The sequence below is a fragment of the Coccinella septempunctata genome, chromosome 6 (genome assembly GCF_907165205.1).
Source record: "Coccinella septempunctata chromosome 6, icCocSept1.1, whole genome shotgun sequence".
Lineage (NCBI taxonomy): Eukaryota > Metazoa > Arthropoda > Insecta > Coleoptera > Coccinellidae > Coccinella > Coccinella septempunctata.
In genome coordinates, this window is record NC_058194.1 from 18,870,403 (window position 1) to 18,887,357 (window position 16,955).

Genomic DNA, 16,955 nt, shown 5'->3' on the forward strand with positions numbered 1-16,955 from the left:
TTTAATGGCAATCCCAGCTTTTTGTGCCAGAAATAGATAAAACTTCTATTGCTGTGGATGGTTTGTTCACTTATAAGTTTTTTTAACAACCTCTTTCTTCATTATAGTTATGGAATGTACAAACTTATTGGATAAAACTTTTAATTTTTCAAATATGTCGCGATCAATGACATAATTTGATGTCATTTTACTTAGAACTTAGAATATGTGAATAATAATGTAAAAAACATAAGCCGAAAAATTTTGTATTTCAATAATTTATTTTGGGATTATTATGAAGAATATTTTCAGAAATTCTAGAAAGAAATGATACAGTTTGGCGTTTTTTCGGAATTTTATCTATGTAACGGTACGTAGGCTGTTTCTAAATGGCAACAGTGAGCAGAGGTTATGGAAATCTATTGACTCTTATTTCAGAATATAGGTTGACTATAAAATGTATTTCAAAAACAATTACCAGAATATAAGTTGTGTATTGAAAAACTGAAAAACAGAAAACTGAGCTAATTTTAATGTTGTTTTATTTTGGAACGATTATTTATGGAAAATAACATAAAACTCCAGAATACACTCTTCCAGATTCAGTCGAATTCTATTAATCGTGAAATTACACTTTCATTCATATTTTTTGAATACAAAGTCATATAGCTTGACGAATCAGACTTTGACTTGAATAAACACTGAATTCAAAGTTTTCAATTGATGTCCCTCATAAGGTCTACACCAAAGATGTTCTTAATAAATGAGGAGAAGGTCAAAATTCCTTGAAAAAGCTCTTTTATCCTTAAGCTTCTTCTGTCACTTACCGAAATAACTATCATAAGGTGAAAATTTCCTGCACAAATCAAGTTATGTTATTACTAACAGCCACAACATGGATGCACGACCACAAACACATTTCAAACTGGAAGAGACGGTATCTTCAATGATTTTGTCGGCTACTCTAATTCCATTTAGGCAGTAGTTGTTCTATCATTGTACATGATTAACAATATTAACATACGCTTTAATGCTTAAGACAGATCACCGATCAGTGGCGGAGTACTACGCCTCTTCCATTTATGATGCGACATACCATCTTCCTCAACACCTAATTAGGTAATTAGATCGCAATTTGTTTAATTTGTTCGTGTGCGATCTCGTAAATTTCCAAGATATTTTATATGCTGCTTTTCCTGTGAAATGGTGTGGATCGATCACAGTCATTGAATAGTAAGGAGAAGACCTAATTTTCATCAAACAGACATTTCCGATATCCAATGATTCGAAATATCAAATTGAATTCGCAGTCTTCAATAATACATGATTCATCAAAATCGGACCACTCATTTCCACGTTATGGATATCGAAAATTCAGGCCGGATCCATAAATCACCTTGTATCTACGAAACTAATGGCCTTAGGGTACAAAAGGACCAACTTCTCTAAAAGGCCTAGATGACCTAGCTGCATTTACCACTAGTGAAACAACCTGTATGATAAAATCAGCTATACTGGACATCTCTTTTCGCAGAAGCAACTGATTCTGTGCTTGCCGAATGCCTATAAAAGTTGGTGAACCAATGATCTCCAATCTGTGAAAAAGTAGTTGTTTCTGGAGTATGTTTGTAAGTTATACCTACAGGTGAAGACAACAATGAAACATTTGTTGAGTTGAGCAATTATATACTAAAATATTCTGTTTAACCTTTAACCTAATGAATCACCACCAACTGTACCTGAATTACTGAAAAAAGAAGAATTGATCCTCTTGAGAAGACTTATATCAGAGCAATATTCTGTTGTTCTCATACTCAATAGTGTACGAAATATTATGATGATGATTGATGATGATTCGGAGAAATCGCAGGATATAGGTGTGATCAGTATTGGTCAAGAAGTTTCAAGAATACTTATTACAAGATCCCCATCACCCGTCACAATTTTGTGGTGTCATTAATTATAATATTGGATCTTCAGTCCACTGAACTACTGGCTACTGGTTAACATTATTCAGATATCCTGAATGGTTCTTAGCTTGGGGGTTAATAGATTACGAAGATCTTCTTCCAGATACACTTTAATTATAGGCCCCAATACGTTTTATGTCTATCGTTATTATATATTATGTAACACATTTAATATTCGTAATCGTAAATAGTAGGTCAGTTCTATATTAGGCTGAAAATTATTATCTCAACAACTATCATTTTTAATATTTGTTTTTCCGATGGGCGAAATAAAGTAAGTTTTTTTTATCAAGTAAATCCTGATACGTCACTTTCAGGATCAGCAAGCCACCTAAAATCGAGAATTACATAATATAACGTAAAATGTCAATTTATCTCCGATGAATACCTGCAATATGGTTTTATTTCCAATGCAAGTATATAAAATTATTACTGACTGTTCGATCTTCGGGAGCTAAAATGATTTGCATATTCTTTTATTAGGCGATTTTTTATGAATTCTACTCCCTGATAGAAAAATACTAATCTTTGCAAGTTGTTCAAATTTGTGTGATGGTAGAATAATGGCCCAATAAGCATACCACAGACACAGTTATTGATTGAATGTCTTCATGCCTGCTTTAGTGTGGCTAATTTCCATGACCTTAGCCATAGAGTGGTTCAAAAGAAACAGCATGAAGGTAAATCGTGAGAAAAGTCAGCAGTTATTGGTCACCACAAAATCCCATTCCACAAATTCTATTTCTCTATTGGGAATATCGATCAGTGGGAATCTGTCGTGGACACAACATGTGGACGGACTATGAAGAAGGTTGTCGACCGCAATCTTCGCATTGAGGCAGATTAGGGAACACTTGTCCGAGAAAGAGACCCTGCTTACTTATCATGCCCAGTTCCATGGACGTATGACATACGGCATAATCCTTTGGGGCTCATCCCAGGTGGCACATAGAGTTTTCATCAAACAGAAGAGTGCAATACGTCTGATGGCTGGAGTCAATCAGACAGTTAGTTGTAGGTCGTACTTCAAGCAATATCGAATACTCACGGTTCCGTGCTGCTATATAATTGAATGCCTTTTATACGTCCACAAGAACAAGGAACGGCTCACGAGGAACTCCGATGTGCACAATTATCCAACAAGATCCAGGGATAATTTTGTGACTCCAATGCACATATTAAGAACGTCCCAGAACACACATGCCTTCAACGGAGTGAAAATGTACAATCGGCTTCCCCAGTCAATCAGGTCCTTGAACATTCAAGCATTCAAGAGTCGCACTAAGACTATACTCCTGGAGAATGCTTTTTATACAGTGGATGAATTCATGGCCTGTCATTTTTAGCATTTATGATATACTTGTTTGTTATTTCGTACATGCATATGTTTGTTGTTACTGGTAATACGTGTGTGTTTTATTATTTATTTTATTATTGAATTCTAAATATGGAAATATGCCTACGGATAGGTATTTAATATTTTCCAATTAATCCAAATATTTTGGAGAAATTTTGTGACGAACCCTGGAATTTTGAGGGAAATAAATGAATTGAATTGAATTGATCTTGTGCTGCTTGTTGGCTCTTCCTCGACTATTTTCAAAAGGTCTTCTCTAATATCTGCCTTTGTGATATGCAACTCGAGATTCTCAGACAAAATGTTCCTGTGTATAGGATGGGCAAAATTCGTTATCCACTGAAGGGATATCGAGAACTATAGGAACTAGAAGAAAACGGATGACACGTTTCCGAGCTATTTTTCAGAGAAACAAAGAATGGTGAAAACCGCAGCCTCCTAAGATTCTTCGTTTTGAGTTATTAGAAAAAAATTAGATTTTGACGATTTCGAAAACTTCTCATAACTTTTTTGTCTTTGAACTTACGTATCTGAAACTTGAAACTTCTACAGACACTCTTTTATGTAGGGGAGAGTTCCTTTGAACTGGACAGCCCATGAACCGGACGCTACAGTTTTCTACTACACTCGATAGCAATTTAGCATCCCTTACGTGAATCCCATTTTCGCAACATCGATCGAGATCTCTTGTAAAATGACTGACCCTGTGGCTCGCGCCTTGTTGCGAAAATGGGATTTACCTAAAGGATGCCAAATCACCATCGAGTGTTTTAAAAAACTGTAGCGTCCGGTTCATGGGCCGTCCAATTCAAAGGAACTCTCCCCTAGGATCTACTGACGAGCTCAAAATATTTTTTCATTTCGCATCATTAGGCGAACTTTCGTTTTTTAAATGTAATCTTTTATTGAATTTGTTATTTTTATAAAAGTGTCCAAGAAGGTTCAAGTTTAAGATCTGTAACTTCAAAAACGAAAAAGTAAAGAGAACTTTTCGAAATCGTCAAAATCTCATTTTTTGCTTATTACTCAGAAACAAAGAATCGTACGAGGCTACGGTTTTTGCCAATCTTTGTTTCTCTGAAAAAAAGCTGAGGAATATATCATCTGTTTCTTCTAGCTCTTATAGTTCTCGAGATCCCCTCAGTAGACAACTGAGCCCAATGGGGTGGGCCCATTTGCCCACCCTGTACAATCACCTTGCTGTGGTGGCATTTTGCTTGCACTCAAGTCGCCGAGTTCGATATTAGAATAAATATAAGGAATAAATTGACAAATTCACGAAAGGAAAAAAACCAAAACAATTGACAAATCGTGTGACCGTACCGTTCGAGACAAAGTATTCGAAATTCAACTGAATTAGTTCGAATTTAGGGGGTGATAGCTCCGCCATTTTGAATGCTTTATATATACTATATGGGCAGTCTTCTGTCAAAAAAAACGCACGTTTGAAAACACCCTGTATACATATGTAGATCAGAAGGTAGGGTAGGAGGCAGGAATTCTCAAAGTTACGAGAGAGAAAACTATAAACGTTTGTTGGTCCAAAAATATTTTCCTACAATTGAACCTGTTGATCTCCAGAGCTTTCAATTTGAAAGTGTTACTCTAGTGCTTTTTCTTTCACAATGAAGAACATTTGTTTGAAATTATGTCCATTGGTTAAAAACACATCGAGATAACAGATAATGATATCACAGATCATCGAATTTGTGTCTGTCCACATCAGCTCGATATAGGCCCACTAAAGTGCAGAACTGTATGTATTTACTAAACTTACCCTGCTTGATCGGGGAATCAACGCTTGATTGGTGAATAGACGTCAATTTGTTTTCAATCGATAATTCTCATCGAATTATTATGATTCTCAATTGCTACTTCTTCATTACCTATATTCAAAAATGAAAAGGTTTCAGTGATTTTATTTCAGAAATCGAGTGACTGTCAAATCGTTGATCGGACAATCAAAGCTTTTTGAAACCCGCTGTAAGAGAGGTTGAATATAAATTGAAACGTCAATAATATTCGTAAACATATATTTTTCTCGTAACTATATACAAATATCGATATAAAAATACTGTCAAATCTTAAAATAGTTCTTTTCATCACAAAACTGCGATTTCCGGGCAGTATGGAATTTGATAGCCCTGAAACTTTTCACGATATACATCTTGATCTAGTCTAGAGTATCATATTGATTCCGGCGGAGATCCAGTTTCCAATTAAATACCCATTCTGCAGTAAATTAAGGATATTATAATCGCACCAGTTAAAAGTGAGAACGAAGGGTAAACGGAATTTGATCCGTCGTAGAAACCCCCATAAACTTGTAAGCCCGCAGTTTCTATACTTCTCTTGCAGTAATCTCCGTCATAAAGCCATCCGACGTATTCACGCGTCCGTAAATTCTCCGTTCTCAGCCATTCTTCCAAGGGAAAGAAGTAGTCTCTTATGGCACTTCCGTCTAGCCTTGATTCTCCAGTGGCCTGGAACAACACATCTCGCCAAGGTAATGAGGAACCTTTCTCCATGAGTTGCCTGCAACAAAGATACGAATATTTTCAACCGTTCGTTAATGAAACATTGAAACATGATTTGATGATATTAGTTATGCAAGTAGGCAAGTAGTTCACTTGCAGGTATTTCGTAGATTTTATCGTTCAATAGTTGTGACGTTTAAAAGATTGGATTGATATACATAATTTATATGCAGATCAGTAGTTTGCACTTCTACAGAGTGAGTAGAAGGTATCACACAAGACTCATACCTTCTAGACTAGAAAAAGGCTCCAACTGGTCAATTTTCATTTCAAATTACAATCAAATTCTTCATGTACAATTGAGGAGTTTACCATGCATCCTTTAGAAAGGGTGCAAAGTACTAGAATTATTTTTAAATAGCAACCACAAATTTTTGCACCAGAAATACACTCTTGAACATTTGATAGGGTTCACTGACCTTCCATCAATTTATTTCAGAAATCACCGGTCGGATACCAGAATATGCTCAGATAATATTATTGATTCAGTGAAAGAAGAATGAAAAAATGAGAACTTTCATGCAAAAAAAATGTCAAAACAGAATGTGACAAGTTCTAGATTGTAATAACAGAAAAAAAATTAAATGAAGGTAAAATTGACAGTCTTGACAAAGCTTGTACCACACGAGCTCTTCTCAAGCATTCTATTATTCGAGCCATACTTTCGATGAGACAATTTATGAAATTCAGTATTTTAACATTGTATTACTATCCTGTCTTATAGCAAAAACCCGTACAAAGTTTGTCACGGAACTTCAATATGCAGACGACTGTGCTCTTATCTCTAGCTATCAGTTGATCTAAAGATAATGTTGGACACCTATAAAACACATATACGAAGTTTAAGGCCTTAGACTCAATATTGACAAAACCAAAACCAGAAAGCCTTCAAACAGATATCTGCCTGGAGGATGAAACTCAAGAACAGGTCGAGCAGTTCAAATACTTGGGAAGCTACATAAATACTAGGGCGTACCTGGACACGCAAATACACAACCGTATCAATTCGGCATCGCGGGCATTCTGGAAGCTAAAGGACAGAGTGTTTCAAAATCACGACCTCAATCTGAAGACCAAGACAGCTGTTTACAAACCAGTGGTCTTCCCAACGCTTCTTTACAGAAGCAACAACTAAAATAAATAATGCACATCAGATGGTTCCAAAAAGTTTCAAATGCAGAAGTCTTGCAACGCATGAGTTGTATAACAATTGAGACTCAAGTAATTCACAGAGGGAGCTCGGAAACCAGGAGGCCAGTAAAATCGGTTTAAGGATATACTGCATCAATCCCTAAAATCAGTTAATGCCAATCATAACTGGGAACAACTAGCGTTAGATAGATCACAGTGGAGGTCTTTGGTCCACAGTTATAATGGAGACTCGAGAAGAATACAGCGGCGACCTGTATTTCTGGTTGATATATCTGATTGGAAACTATCCATGCCCGGAGTGAGGAAGGATCTGTAGGTAACGGTTGGGTCTCTTCAGTCACAGAAGGGCACACAGTTGCAAGTAGCCCTAAGAGTTTTATTGCACCGGTAGTTTTGTTTTTGAATCTTTTTGCAGATTTATTTTCGGTGACGGGATGCAGCAATAAATGAATGACTGAGCTATAGGTAGTATCTTGCGGTCAGTTTGAAGTATGCTAATAGACAAGAGTAGATTATATATAATTTTGGAATGATGGAATGATATTTCAAGCATTTCTCCCTCCAATAAATAATGGTAACTTAAAATCGCAAATTGTTACGAAATTGTAGATGGAGTAGAGTGTACAGCACCCAAAAAGACCAAATCATTGAATAAAATAATTCCATTTTGACGCAGTATTCAACCCATAGTAACAAGGGTAAGTTGACGTTTATCCATTCAGTGAAATTAAATTTCACTCAAAAAATAACATGAATATGACTGGGTAAACGGCATCTTACTTTAGTTGCTATGGATTGAATAATGCCCTGGAGACATGAGCTTCCCACATTTGTTCTAAAGATTAATCGTATTTTTAAGATAATCCAGCAAGTATTGTCTCTTATTTTTCTAACGCCCTCTCTTCTCTGGCTGTTGATTTATTAGGAAAATACGATTTCCTTCCTGCAATTTGAGAGTTTGGACAAATAGAAATGGAAGATGCCGCCATATTAATTCTGTAGGATAGGAAAGTAACTTGAGTGGGTCTTCGTTTCCTGTCAGATATCGCTAGGGTTTATTTTTGCGCCATACCGTCTACTGACATCGAATAAAAGGACCTTCAATACATTTCATTATCGTCGAGGTTTGAGTTGTGTTGCTCCGACGAGGTCAAATGAGACCAAAATCGTTGTCAGCTTCTACTATTTCCTGACGGAGTGGTATTTCTGTCAATACTTTGAGTGATGGTTGTTGATTTTATATTAGCGGGTGAAATGTGTCTGAATTAACTTCAAATGATAATAATCAATTTTGAATGAACCCGATTGTTGTATTTTGTACCGGAAAAAAAATATCAGACATCTACTCACACTTTCTCACCTGAAATAAATATTGAATGAATCACAATCGACAGAGAAATTCTCATACATTTCTCCTTATACTTATATCGAAGCAATCTTCTATAACGGAAAGCATTATGCAATATGAGAAGAATTATGGCCTTTTTCCAGAAAAATTTATCGGGTTTCAGACAATGCGGAAATTAAACGAATGATCGTATTTCATTCGTTGTTGCTAGACGACCAGTTCTTGACTCATTGCTGCTGGCTGAGGGGCACCTACAGGCAGAAGAAAGTAGGTACACCCTAGTCCGCTTGAAACTAGCCACTTCTGTGTACAAGAATTTGTAAAACAAGATTTTTTTCTAAGAAGTTGAAGGAATACGCTATTTGCATATTTCTCGTCTTTATAGCTTCTGTCCTGAAGCGTATATTTTGTTTTTGTGAAAAAAAATAGTAGGTAATACAAGAGTGCCATTGATAAATTTTAATCATATCAAAACGCTTTTTTAGCTGTCCTGCATATGAAATTTTTTGCCTCTAATAAAATTTCGAATCAACACAGACAATGAAATTGTTATAATATTAGAAGACCTTTTGAATTCGAAAGGTATCTCTGCAAATGCATAGAGGCTTCCACAAAAAATATCGTTGTATTTGAAGAGAATAAACGATGCGTAAAAATTTGACGACCTATTTTTTGCGACACAAAAGAGAAAATAAGTTAAAAGGATAAAAGCATCACGTACCTACATATTATATGCATATCTTTCCAGATAGCTTTTTTGGCTTGGATGTTTATGTTAAGGCAGGGAGCTACAGAAAATAGTGTGAATATTCCTACATATTTTTGAATCGAATATTCTTGCAATAATCTATCTCCATATACCTATCAATCTTCTATTTAAATTTTCACAACTTTTTCCACGAACACCACATCAATATTAGAAAGAGCACTTTCTTCAATGAACAATTGACCTATTTCAAGAAGCAACGATAAGGGGAGCAAATTAAGTGGCACTTCCTACATTATAGACATCAATGTATGAGGAATGGAATTGTAAAAAAAATGTACTATTTCTACGCATAATTTACGGGTGGTGTGATCTGATCAAACTTTGTGCTAGTGTTGTAACTTTGTACGAAAGTGTTTTTTGAACTCAAGATTGCTTTTGCGAACTTTATCGTAGTGGTGAAACCTTATTTGGTTAAACTAACATCAAACGTCAAACAATCTTTCTCTCATTTCAGTAAGAATATTGTTTCGAAAATTAAGAGAAAATAATGCGAAAATAGTAACACTATTCTACTTGGCTTCACCTACTGCTCACCTGAAAACTTGATCTGAAAGTTGATAGTTCAACATTATCTATAGCTATATTTCCGATATTCTAAATATTCTATTTGAAAAATGGAATTTTTGTTTGAAAATCTGTATATTCAAGCTCAAGCGACTGATCTCAAGAACTTTCAATTAGATATTTTTCTTTTCTTTGGATAGTTTGTATAACAGGGAAGGTAATGAGCAATAAAACTGTAAAAGGATAAGAGATCCAACAGTATTTACCTACACACAAATGCTGAGCTGTACCGACTCACAGTTAATTTGAAATAGCACAACTTCCTATGGACATCCATTATTAGATGAAAGTATCTGTTAAAAAGCTATCTGTCTATTGAAGGACGACTAATCCTTCTATATGTTATTCTAACCATGTTTCTATCGCTCACCGGAAGAACATTAGAATTCAACACAGTAATTTTCAGGAGAAAATGAAATTCTTTGAGTTATCTTATCTAACCTTCCATTCTATAATGGTCTGAATTAGAATTACTTCAGTTAATTTCACCACATCTAGAGCAGGTTTCTACCGATAACGATTTTATCTTCCAAATAAAGAGATGATCTCAAAATATTGAAGAATCACCAAATTAGTATAATGAATTACCATCCTACCCGGCTTATCTGCCTTCCAAATATGAATCATTTTTGAATTTAGGATCATAAATTCGCAAATTGTTTTCGTCTCCCTGTAAGCAATAGCATCAAGATGTCGAAGGTATTCTCTGCAGAATTTGATCAGCTCTTTTGATTATAAAATATGGATCTCATATAAAAATACTTCAATGGACTTAAAATTTCCTGAGAACATTATGCACCTACCTAAATAAGTCCTATACGTTTTTCAACCGTTTTCTCAAGTCTATATCTTTTATTTACTGTGTGTTTACTAAATATGCAAAAATGCAGAATTTCATTTTTGTTCGAAAACATAAATATTTGATGAAGATACAGTTCACAGACGTGTGGTAACTTTTCTGATGTAAAAAGCTTCATAGGATAATACTTGCTCTTAAATCCTGCTCAAAACTGCAGAAGCTGTCGATGAGTTAAGAGCAAGTTTCACATATCTCATAAAGGAGAATATAAACTGATTCAGTATTTCTGAATGAATGCGAGTTTTTTTTCTCAGTCGTTATATTTACCTTTCAACCATTTGGTATCAGGTTAGAAGTAAAACTTCATCTATTTGGCATGATTCTTCCCATCAGTAGAAATGAATTCAAACCAATTTCCTTCAAATCCAGAATAGCAATGATATAGTAGCCATTCCCATTAACAATGAGACCCTTACGTAAGAAGATTCCCATCGTGAATGATAAAATTGTTGTGGTATTTCAACGAAGAAATGTAGAAGGGAGATATTCTATTTCCACTTTGTTATTTGCCATGACCCCTGTTATTGAAACTTCTGCATCGATATTAAGAAATGATGTGGACGAATGGACGATGATTATATGCTAGATATAGATCGAAATCTCCTAACATAATTCGAAATGCATTACATAATCGAAAATGTAACACTAATAAAGTTTTGAAAAACAAATTTTCATTATATGTGTCTCGGTAACCAGAGAATGATCCTTGAATATTCATGCAATTGAATACAAAAGCTGAGCCAGAAGATGTTATTTTTGAAGTTTTCCCATAATAAATAATCTCTCTATCCTTTTTTGTAAAACAATGAAATCAAATAAAAACAACTTTTGATGTGATGAATCTGTTGAGACCCCATTCAACGTTCTTTTTATTTCGAAGACAAGAAATGCTCTAAGCAATCCCTCTACACCAGGCCTTGATCTGCAAGATACCTCTCACTGAAAATTCGAAAAAATATAGTACTAAATGAAGTGACACGAGAATCTTTATTGTGCACGATCCTGACATCAAGGTTTCTTTTGTGATCAGATAATATTCGTGCTCTATTCAATATATTCTGATTGTGCTGAAATCAATTGCGTTTAAAAAGTAATCACCCTGATTGAAGTATCATTGGCGATTTGGTATTTGTTAGCTGCTGCAGGTCTGATAAAATTGACAGCATTTCGTAACTCCTGCAATTTGCTGCGGATTATCATGAAATAGGCTAATCAAAATTGAAACAATCTATACCAATCATAACGAAACTCAATTATTTTATTCGATAATTTTCACTCCACGTTGATCATTTTGAGACTGGAATTTGAATTTGATTGCCAAAGATTCAGCTTATGATTGTTATTGTTTCTTTTTATAGAAAAATTTGATCTATTGATCAACTGATCAGAAAATTATCTTTATTAGTTTCATAATTTTTCATAAGAGAGTTTTAAAAGGTTTCAATCATTCAGCAATTATAGTGGTTTGTTTCATCATCATTATTATTGAGACGGACTGATCAGTTGGAAAGGCTTTACGATAAATTTGATGATTTGGGCATGTCAATGGTAAGATTTAGAAACAGATAACATCGATAACTAGGTTTATAATAGTTGGGGAGCCGACGATGCTAAATCGGGATTTACTCGAACGTCGTGGAGACCTAGCAGATTTTGAATTATATTATATTATATGGTAGAAAAAAGTGACTGTAGTAAAACTAGGTATAATTTGACTTGGTTCTTCTCCTGTAGTAATTTTGTACTATTTTTTGTGGGATATTCAATAGAGGTAGCTGAGGCTTAAGGAAAACCCATAGTTAAACAGCTGCTAACATTATGCACATAATATAGAAGCTCATAAATACTACATGTGTTTCAAGTCAAAACTTCAAAATCTTTGTTGAAGGCCTAAAATGTTTCCATACAAATGAAGACTACATTCGTCAAACAAAAAAGTGCGGTGCCTGACGTTTCAAAAAATGGGCTTATTAACGTTTTTAAAGGTCATTTTCGAAAAATCCCAGTGCCTTTTGAACCACCTTCACAGTGCTCCGAAAAACTGAATAAGATCGGGAACTCAATAAAAAAACCATTCATTAATCTCGAGTGGTTTTCGAGATATGGTCGCTAGTTGAAACCATCATAAACTACCCACTCACCCTGTAAACATCAATGCCAAACCCTGAGTTTCGTTGCATTATTCCTTTCATTCTTTAAATGTAATGAATTATATCTACTAATTTTTGTTTATCCGAGTGTTGAGCGGTGAAACTAATCAATTGAAAAATTAAAAAAAAAACTGACGATTGATATAAAGTTCATTGAATGTTTTCTGACAGGGGGTTTCAGATGAAGTGATTCAATCCTAATATCCGTAATATAATATCTAAAGGACTATTGAGGAAATATCAGCTTTCAAACTACAATTTACTTTCCTACAATAGGTATAGGAAGTGTATTCTTCCATGCGTCAATTACCATAAACATACACAAAACAAGTGTTCAAATATAGGCATTATGACTAGCATATTGTGTTTGTTAACAATATGGGCGAGATCAGTCAATAAAATTCACGCCTATATATTTGCTGAATAAATAAATTTCAGTCACATGATAAATCTGGAAGCTTTCACACTTCAGAGATATTTATGTTGTAAAACTGATACAATCAGAAGTCATTCATGTCAGTCGGTACCCTTTATATTACTGTCCTCAACTGTTGTCTGGACAAGATCACTCATGGAATGATTCCGGTTCAAAATTTCTGATTGTATTGTCAAAACAACATTCTCTGATGGATAATAAGCCAATAAGGTAGGTACAAATTCTACTGATGAGTTTTTATCAAAATATTTCATGAGAAAATTTCGAATTGTGAAAGGAAAAATTTAGGTAGGTAAGAAATGTGATCCCTTAAATAAAAATAATTGGTTGTAGTTCAGCATGTTTAAAATAAGAGTAAGAGATACAGTTTATGAAGAAGTATACAATTGAAATTTTCAGAATAATCAAAAAGACGCAAAAAAAGACGCGGTTTCGTTTCGTAATAAAATAAACATCTTTCCGAACGAGTGATCAGTAAATATGTGACTAACCTTCGGGGGAGGATTCTGCAGGTCAAATGCAACAAAAATATTATAGAGTCTCTAACTTGGAATGCATTCAGAAAATCAAAGAGAGTTTTGTTGTTGTTAATAGGCTTGGACCGCTGGATTAGTGTTCCAAATTTAGGCTCTTTTTGATGTGAGAAAATGTTATACAGCATGTCCCAAATTTGGGATATGACGTCATCGATAATTATTTTATATAGCAATACTAATTTTAATGACCATTCAGAACGGACATCTATATAATGTTACAAATTTCAAATTCTCATTTCTTGTTGTTAAGAAGATATTTAACAAACATCAATTAATTCGAGAATCCAGGAATCTTAGTAATTTCAATGGAATAATTGAGGCAGTCTCAAAATTAACTTTTATGCTTGACAAAAAATTATGAACAAACCTCTTGACATTCCACTTTCCAAATGCCTGAATCATTTCATTAACTTGAAGGGAATTCCTTAATTTTCGAATTAGCTTATGTTTGTGAAATATTTGTTTAACGACAAGGGATAAGGATTTGATATTTGGTAGGCATTGTGTACCCAAAATTGTAATTTGTAGGAACCTACATATTCGAAATGTTGAAGTGAATAACTTCATTCAGATTATACCTAATCTAATTATTATTTGATCTTCTTTCTCTATGGGAACCATACTAACTGAATGATGATTACAACTATTTTGAGTCGATTTCAAAACACATATAATTAACGGAATTGACTATACAAACTATTTTTCTATAACAATTTGCAGCTCAGTAATAAAGCATGTATGAATAGATTAACAGACTTTCAAAATGAAAATGAGATCGTACTGAATCGGAATAAGTAGAAACGTGTTTGAACCCAAGGTGAACCCTCAATTCAAGAAAATTATATTTCCTTCAGTTTAGTGAGTTTTACGCTTTGGAGGTTGGAATATGAAAATGATTCTTCATTATGAGCTTATCTAATTGTGTTACTCAATTTCCTTTCAATAAGTACCACAGGTAAATAGTTCATGTATGAAATGAGACAAAGGAATAATTTCATGGCTATTTGAATGTTATTGAACGAATGTTTCAGGTTTCAGAAGATTTTCACGTTTACTCGAAATCAACTAGTACCACAGGCAATTTGAAAATTGCAAGATTCACGATGAGTTGAATTTATATAGTATGCATATCTACATATTCAAAAATTATACTTCAGAAAAATTGACGGTTCTACTCAATTATTGTGGCCTGTAATTATTAATGTAACCAAAATGCATTCTGCAGTAATTATTAACTTTTATGCCGACTTATGAAACCTGTTTGGTCGCTAGACTATGGAGCAAACTTATCGTATTGAAGAAATTCGTCAAACTTGTTTGTTAACGATTTTTAATGTTTGGACAGTTAAATAATTTCATTCTGAATGCGTAATTCGAATTATTGGATAGGCAAGGGGTATTTCAAAAATATGAATATTTTTGAAATTTCTCAAGTTGCAACACGCTGTTTCAAAATATATCCTGTGTTATATCACAGACGAAATATGCATCGGAGAAATACGTGACATAGTTCTTATTCTCGAAAAAGAGTTTCCATGGGAAAAGGAATTTGAATACAAAAGCATTTGCAATATGCTAATTGATAGTTACAGCTACCTGTATACTCACTTCAATTGTATCAGTTTTCTCATGAAATATGAGTTGTGTGCATTTTTTATGAAGCATGTCTGATCCAAAATATCTAATGATGGATGCATTTTGGTCTTTGTTATCACTCTTCATGAAATAATTATATTTTTTTTTTTTTTTTTAAGGTTTGCCGCTTCGACAGCTAGGTCATTAGCGGTGTTGGAACTGTTACATGTATGACTTAGGGGACTATTTACAATTAAATTTTCACATTGATAGACTTTATAAAAGCTAAAGTATTGAGGATATCCGTTGTGTTGATCTTAAGAGCTTCTTCCATCTTGATGTTCACATTGAAATGATTCCTTTGGGTCTGGTACATGCTGCATTCTGTTATAATGTGCCGGATGGTGATATTGGTGTTGCATGTAGTACATATTGGGGCGTTATCCTTTGCTAGGAGGTGTTGATGAGATACAAGGCTATGTCCGATTCGGAGTCGTCCTATGGTCACTAAGTCTCTTCTATGTTGGGTGATAGGCTTTAGGTTGGATATAGTTGGGTCGATGAGTGCAAGTTTGGACCTTTGATGTTGCCAAATATTTTTCCATTTTTTCTTTATAAAGGTTTTGTAGGTGTTACTCATATCGTAATTGGTCAACATATCAATTTCCTCTACTGAAGAGATTGCTTCTTTTGCTGCCTGATCAGCTTTCTCATTTCCATCTATGCCACTATGTGAAGGAACCCAAACTATTTGGCAGCTATTATGTCTGGAGTACAAGGATGTCAATAGATCTCTTATCTTAGTCACCATAGTGTTACTCGAGTAGAGCTCTTGAATTGCTTGAATAGCACTTAATGAATCTGTACACACGACAGAGTGGGCAATGTTTTGTTCCTCAATATGTTCCAGTGCTTTCGAGATGGCTACTAATTCTGCTGTGAATATGGAACATTCTGTTGGAAGTCTGAATTTTTTTGTATGTGACTGTGTGAGGAAGGCGCATCCAACTCCTTCAGCTGACTTGGAGGCATCGGTGTATACTATTACTTCATCTTCATGTTTGGCCATTAATTCATTGAATTTTCCTTGAATAATGAGAGGGTGTATGTTCGTTTTTCTATATAGTGTAAGTGAAGTGTTTGTATCAGCCCTTTTGTGAGACCATGGTGGTTGTGATGGTAATTTATGTTTTAGAGTTACAGGTATTCTAAAGTCCGCCAGGACATGATTCACCTGGTGGTATAGAGGAGACTTAAGGTTTCTTCGATCTGAGTAGAGCTGCTGGTTTTTGTCTCTATAAATTTGGTTTTGAATAGGATTTTGTTCATCAGCCGAGATCCTAGATGCGTAAGTTAATTGGAGCATCTGTCTTCGAAGATGGAGTGGCATCTCACCCATTTCCCTGCAGAGGCTGTCAGTGGGACTTGTGATAAAGGCTCCTGAAGCTAATCGTAGTGCTGTGTTTTGTACGACGTTAAGGCTACTCAATACGGATGCAGAAGCCGTTGCATATATAATAGATCCATAATCCAGTTTTGATCTTATAAGTGTCCTATAGATAATCAGGAGTGTTTTTTCGTCGGATCCCCAGTGGTTATTAGCTAAGACTTTCATAATATTCAGGCGCTTAGTACATTGGAAATAGTAAGTACTTTGAATATTGAGAGTGAAGGCTAGGCTTATTAGATATGTAAGACGTGACTTGAAAGTCCCTAACACTTG

The 16,955-nt window shown here is 34.7% G+C and overlaps 2 protein-coding genes across 3 annotated transcripts in view; one reads left to right on the forward strand and one right to left on the reverse strand.

The window, feature by feature from the left end:
- Positions 1–1,021, reverse strand: part of LOC123314754 (laminin subunit gamma-1-like) — a 31,716-nt gene extending 30,695 nt beyond the window's left edge. Inside the window, exon 1 of the mRNA XM_044900081.1 lies at positions 807–1,021. The gene's annotated coding sequence lies outside the window, so the exon portion shown is untranslated. The remainder of the gene's footprint in view (positions 1–806) is intronic.
- LOC123314756 (proline-rich protein 4-like) overlaps positions 1–16,955 on the forward strand; it is a 31,695-nt gene that overhangs the window by 4,145 nt on the left and 10,595 nt on the right. Inside the window, exon 1 of one of the 2 annotated variants that reach the window (XR_006537866.1) lies at positions 13,199–13,331. The exons of the other annotated variant lie outside the window; for it this stretch is intronic. The gene's annotated coding sequence lies outside the window, so the exon portion shown is untranslated. Of the gene's footprint in view, positions 1–13,198; positions 13,332–16,955 lie in introns of those variants that run through there. 2 annotated transcript variants of the gene reach the window in all.